Genomic DNA, 7,289 nt, shown 5'->3' with positions numbered 1-7,289 from the left:
CGGATGACTTTAAGAGACGCACACTTCCGGGTCCCTTTCTTCCCTCTGCTTCCCGATTGATGACATCATACTCCCATACTCCACCACAATTCTCCCAGCATTCCACAGTTTGATTTCCAGTCATTCACTATAAACTGTCCGTCCTCCCTCCCTTCAGTGTCTTTTGAGTTTTGTGAAACTATAAACGATTTTTGTTACAGTATACGGGTTCCTAAAAACCCCAAACCTTTATGCGTGTTTTGTCTACTTATTACACTTCATTTATAAACTCTGAGCGTTACGAATACTTAGTTTTTTAATTTAAAAATCAGAAAACCCACATCCTCGCGAGAGGGTTCTTGGAGATTGCTCTTCGTTGCTGAAACTACGATTTATAATAGACAAACATTTCATCAGTTTGAAGAGAGACGATCGTTAACAGCACATATTTCGATAATCTACACTTACCAATAGTCACAAAAATATTTTTTCCATTGTCTGCCATTGTGGAAGAAAAACCGAAATCGCCTACCTTTTGGAAAGATCACCGAAGCACTTGTATGCTGAAAAAAGTTAGCGTGTCGATAGACGGCAAAGCAGAACTCTTTATGCTGCCCATCATACTCTGTCCCACCTTGGAAGGGTGGAGCAACATGCCCTGTACGTTTGGTAGAAAGCTCATAGGTGATGAATTGCTGATGTACCGCTTCCTCAAGGCGGAAAAACTTTTTGGCCGCAAAGAACCCTCATTCAAGCACTCACATCTGTAAGGGTAACATCTAGGTAATAGATTAAAGCATTCACTTTGCTAAACGCCAACATTTTATGTATGAATCCATTTCTTAGATTGTCACATGTATTTTAATAACTTTTTTTACAATCTTTAAAGCTGATTGTGTATTTTGGTATATAAGAGAGATTCGTTAGTGGGAAATATTTCATCTAATAAGTTTGTTTTCAAACCATCTGAAAGTAAAAAGTCTATTTACCCGATTAACAAGGCTAAAAGTCAGCATAGGAAAGAGCCGGGTTTGTACTTGGAATATAAACAACTTTTTATCAAGTACCATAAAGAGCTGGGGGGTTCGTTGATAATGTAAATAGAGACACCGAGCACCCGTTGATCGTTGTGCTGAAGGCAGAAGTTTTCAATAACTTTTCTTGTAAGCTTTTAAAGTTAAACGGTATAAACGGGGGGATACGTTCAAAGTAGTTTCAACCCATCTGAATGTGAAACGAAGTCTATTTTGACATTTACCCAATTAACGAGGCTAAAATTCAGCCTCGAGTTAACATCGCAAAGAGCCAGGTCTTATGAGTTTTAAATGCAACTTATATTCTAGTTTTAATATTTATTTTCATAACCCATTGAATGGTGTGGGTTTGGATTGATAAAATATCTTCTTTAATAATCATATGATTTTCCAATTTCATTAAATAAAAAAGCTTTAATTGTTACAGTAAATGTTTTATCAGCCACATGCTGTTGGTTTCCTGTGTCTTGACATTCCTATTGACTGTTTGTTTTAACACTAAAGGCTCTGCCCCCGTATCCGTGTTTTAGAAGCTGCGTCCTGTGAAAGAAAGTTTATTGATAATACCACAACTTTGAAATTGGTGACCATATGCTAAAGCTACATGTGGCTTGTTCTGTAATTTAAATTGCTCCACAAAGTGCTGAATGGTGAGGGGCGATTTCCTGTGTCTTCACATTCCTATTGACTGTTTGTTTTAACAGCTGCAGATTTAGCACTAAAGGCTCCGTTTCTGTGTTTTAGAAGCTGTGGCCTGTGAAAGAAAATTTATTGATAATGCCACAGCTTTTCCCACGGTTTCAACTGAAGCCACATTGGCTTTTAATAAGAGCCACACTTGCATAGATTTGTATTACGAGCAGGATAAGTGTGTATTTTAATAAGTGTCCTATTATTTTGTATTAATTGTTTTGAATCTAGTGTTTATAAAATGAAGCCACGAATCATGAGTTTATAATGTACAGCGGGGGTACAGTGTCCATTTTAGGACATCCTCCTCCCTCCGAAAAAACTCCATCCTTCCTACTACCTTCGACAAAATATTCCTCCTCCCTGCGAGGAATCCCCAGTCACCCCTCCTCCCTCCTCTCTCCTCTCTCCTCTCTCCTCCCTCCTCCGTCCGCTCTCAGTTCTCCGCTGTCCGTTTTCCGCCATCCACCCTCCTATCTCCGTCATCCGCCTTCAGCTCTCCATCAAACCCCACACTCCCCCCGCCCCCTCATCGACATTTTCGTTAATGAAGTGACGTAATACTTCAGCTCCACCTTCTTCACAAGTTCATTAACCAAATTATTTGTCAATTATATTTCACAGTAAGAATTTACAGCACGACTCAAACGTGGGAACGAAAGTAAATGACGTTAATTGTTGAGTGTCTTTTAATATTGTTTAAGCATACATATTAACACATGTGCAATTAAACGTGTGCATTTACGGTGTGATTTTTCAGGCTTAAAAGCTCGCCTTTTATTAAAAAGGTAAATGCAAACTTTTTTCATTCTGAAGGGCACAAACCACGCAGAAATGTCGGTACACCAGATAAATAAGCGCAACGTATTATCAGTTGTATTGTATGCTTACAATACATATAGAAATGTGTTAATCGTTAACTAATAGTATGGGATGGTGTTTTTCAACTCAGCTACAGATGCAGATGGAAACCAGAACTGCTTTGAAAAATACGAACGCCTTAGGACCGATCTGGAATAAGGTAGCACAGCGCCTTGATTTAAACGATTCCATGTCTTGGTGGGTTTGCGTTGCTTGTTGTCAATAGCTTTACACCTGTTTTTAAGGCTTATTGACTGAAAGGGGCTTTCGTGAAAAAAGTTAGGGCTTTGCTACAGGATACACCCTCCACAAGTTAAGGAAGTTAAAAATAAAGGTATATATTTCTGTTTTATTTAAACCTTTTAAGTTTGTATGCGGGCGGCATGGTGGCGCAGTGAAAGGTGCCAGTTAGGAGACCCGGGTTCATATGCATTTTACTTTTTTTGTATCTCTTTAGTAATATTTTAGTGTAAAAGGATAACCAGTATTTAAACCTTTTATGTTACTTTATGAAGTTATGATACACAATGTTGAAAGATTAATAAGAACGCTACATATTTTGGCAGCTGCTGCTTTAATTTTCAATGAAATGAAAAAAGCTCTCCAAGAGAAAACCTCAATGAAGAAGAAACACTTTGCACTATCTAAAAAGGAGAAATCCTCATTTATAAAGGTTTGCTGCAGATGACTTAACTGAAAATAAATGAATAGTTCCTATGTGTATAATACATATTTATCTATTTGACTTATGCCTTTATTCCAGCAACTTGCAACATCTGAGGTACAATTTGTTACATTACTTTTGTTTTTTGCAGCACAGGCAGGTGAAGTGACTTCCTCAGGGTCACACAGTGGTGTCAGTACCAGGATTTGAACTGACAAGCTCCGGGTTTGCTGAAATATTACTGAAGAAAGAAAAAAAAAACGAAAACGGGCAAATAGGGCTATGCATACAAATGTCCATCCATCCATTATCCAACCTTCTATATCCTAAATACAGGAGCCAATCCCTGCCAACACAAGGCAGGAAACAAACCACGGGCAAGGTGCCAGCTCACCGCAGGGCGCACACACCCACACACACCCACACACCAGGGACAATTTAGAATCGCCAATGCACCTAACCTGCATGTCTTTGGACTGTGGGAGGAAACCGGAGTACCCGGAGGAAACCCAGACAGACACGGGGAGAACATTCAGACTCCACGCAGGGAAGCGAACCCGGGTCTCCTAACTGGCACCTTTCACTGCGCCACCATGCCGCCCGCATACAAACTTAAAAGGTTTAAATAAAACAAAAATATATACCTTTATTTTTAACTTCCTTAACTTGTGGAGGGTGTATCCTGTAGCAAAGCCCTAACTTTTTTCACGAAAGCCCCTTTCAGTCAATAAGCCTTAAAAACAGGTGTAAAGCTATTGACAACAAGCAACGCAAACCCACCAAGACATGGAATCGTTTAAATCAAGGCGCTGTGCTACCTTATTCCAGATCGGTCCTAAGGCGTTCGTATTTTTCAAAGCAGTTCTGGTTTCCATCTGCATCTGTAGCTGAGTTGAAAAACACCATCCCATACTATTAGTTAACGATTAACACATTTCTATATGTATTGTAAGCATACAATACAACTGATAATATGTTGCGCTTATTTATCTGGTGTACCGACATTTCTGCTTGGTTTGTGCCCTTCAGAATGAAAAAAGTTTGCATTTACCTTTTTAATAAAAGGCGAGCTTTTAAGCCTGAAAAATCACACCGTAAATGCACACGTTTAATTGCACATGTGTTAATATGTATGCTTACACAATATTAAAAGACACTCAACAATTAACGTCATTTACTTTCGTTCCCACGTTTGAGTCGTGCTGTAAATTCTTACTGTGAAATATAATTGACAAATAATTTGGTTAATGAACTTGTGCAGAAGGTGGAGCTGAAGAATTACGTCACTTCATTAACGAAAATGTCAATAGGAGTGTGGGGTTTGATGGAGAGCTGAAGGCGGATGACGGAGATAGGAGGGTGGATGGCGGAAAACGGACAGCGGAGAACTGAGAGCGGACGGAGGAGGGAGGAGAGAGGAGAGAGGAGGGAGGAGGGGTGACTGGGGATTCCTCGCAGGGAGGAGGAATATTTTGTCGAAGGTAGTAGGAAGGATGGAGTTTTTTCGGAGGGAGGAGGATGTCCTAAAATGGACACTGCACGGGGAGTGAATTTTTTATATCGTTTTCAGAAAGTTACACATATGCATGGCTATACAGGCAAGATAAGCGTATATTTCATTTAATTTCTTAATATTAGTTTTGAATCTAGTGTTTATAAAATGAAGCCACGTGTCATAAGTTTCATATTTTATATTTTCATAAATCATATTTTCATAAATTATATTTTCATAAAACATATTTTCGTATAATCATATTTTGGGACGGCGCTTAAGGTCATCAATCATCCGTTTGACAGTATCTGTCTGATTAACTACTATTGGGTAATAGAACTCCGATTATGATTGAAATGGAAGATCTCTTAACATTGAAACAATTTGATGCAATGTTCTCTACATTTGAAACCCTTAAACATCAAATTACTGAAATGGATCCTGATGTTGGCAGAAGTGCACTCGTCTGCTGCAACTTAGAAAGTCAAATTGCTTGTTACAGGCGGATCTACAAGAGCCAGAAGAAAGAACGAACAGTCCAAACGACCCTCCATAAATTCTTTTCTAAAACATGATGTTAGTTTTAATTAATAAACATTTTGTTTGCATTTTGACTTTTATTTTATATACACTGTGGATGCTACAGGCGCTGTTGCCCCGTGAAATCCACCAGACAGACGTCCAGGACACACATGTAAAAGCACCCAGAAGAATCTTTAATATTTTCTTCAAAGAAGTGCACAAAGCACCACATACTCCACAATTCTTCAGTAATAATAATAATAACAATAATCAATAACCACAATAACACAATCCTCCACTCCCAGCAGCTTCGTCACCCAACCTCCCAACTCTGGCTCAGCTTGCTGGGTTTCCCATAGTCCTTTAAATAGTCTGTGACCCGGAAGTACTCCTTCCCTTCTTCCGGGTAAATGCCACATCCTCAGTTCTCAAATAGCCTGGAAGTACTGCGGGCTTCCGTCCTCATGACTCTGAAGTACTTCCGGGTTGTAGTAGCTATACAAGTCCCCAGGTTCTTTATGAGCTCCACCTGGCGGCACCCACGGCCCCCAACAGGGCTGAGGAAATGAATTCAATGTCCCAGGATGCCCTGAGGGAATCCGGGGAACCGTTGCCATCCAGGGGAGCTGCCACCTAGCGTCCCAGGGGAGGCAGTATCCAGAAAAGCCTGCCTTCCTCCATTCTTTTTGTTCTGGGACGTCACAGCCGGATTGAACAGTCGGCCGTCTATCACAACACAAATACGAGTACTTTTTCCATGTACATTTTCCACATTTTAAATAATGGATCAATTATATTTTTTCCCATTAGTTTTTATATTTAATTAGCGTGGTTTTGCATAACGTGGCAATATCATTGGATTAATTAATCACGTTAATCAAGGGATACCTGTATATACTTATACTTCTGTTCTTTCATTCACAAAGGAACACGCTTTGAGCAGGAGAGATTGCTTAATTCTGAGCTCACCTTGTCACATACAATTGTAACATTTCGTGTCATGAGATTGAGCTACAAACTGTAAGTGTGGTGTGATTGATTTGACTGACCGTTAGCTTTCAGTGAATGGAGGTGCGGTAATAGTGAGTGTCGTGAACGGTAAAGGGGGAAGTGAGAATTAAGACATGCCGTTGTTGACATAGCGCAACCTCTTAAGATTTAACAGCTCGTGATCTAACAGGGAAGGTACTTTCCTTTGTTGTTAGAATTCAGGACAGAAGGGGACGCAGAAGTAATGGTGTGCTCAACTGACAGTGTGCTTGCAGTGATGGAGATCAGGAAGGAGGTGGACACTAAAGTCTGAGTGCTGCCCTGAAAAGAGGGGGGGAACATAACAGTGAAGCATCATGTACAGGGGAGACTGATCATTTTGACTCACCGCAATTCTACAAGGGATGGAGAATTGACAGAGTTGGAGTCTGTGTGTCATGGGTTGTAGCTGAAGACAGCCAGGTTGTTAGGATGGAACAAAACGATGGGTTTAGCAATTACACCAGCAAACTGGTGTGATGATATAGTAAATGCTGAGAGGCCATTGTCACTTAAATATTTTTGGTGGAATGCATCAATTTTGGCGATGCGGCAATATTTATAGAGAGAACGTTTGGATTGATGTTGTTCTGGAGGGACTTTGCGCTCTCGACATTCTTTATTGTATTGGATTGATTTTTAACTATTTATTCATGGCCTCACAACACTCTTTTTGATTTTAATGATAGTATTTATTAATGAAGATTATATGAACTGCCCTTTGTCACTTTATTTACAATAAATAATAATGCACTTTAATTTGCACCAAAAAACTGTTGTTTGTGTCCTAACTTGTTGCTGGTCCATCCCAGTTATGAACTAAAAGGGCTTCTAGTCTATATCTGAGTAATTATATCACCAACCACAAGTGTTACCTGGAATGTGACCGCATAAATGATCAGATTGACATTCAGAACTAGAAATGTAATACTGTATTTTTCACCCTATCAAATGAGCGAACCAGCCGCCGTGGACCAACATCAGAGGTTTCGCCTCAGCTGCTGACGTCCAAAGTACG

Source organism: Erpetoichthys calabaricus, chromosome 3, assembly GCF_900747795.2.
Source record: "Erpetoichthys calabaricus chromosome 3, fErpCal1.3, whole genome shotgun sequence".
In the NCBI taxonomy this organism is placed as follows: Eukaryota; Metazoa; Chordata; class Cladistia; order Polypteriformes; family Polypteridae; genus Erpetoichthys; species Erpetoichthys calabaricus.
Note: the sequence above shows the minus strand (reverse complement) of the source record.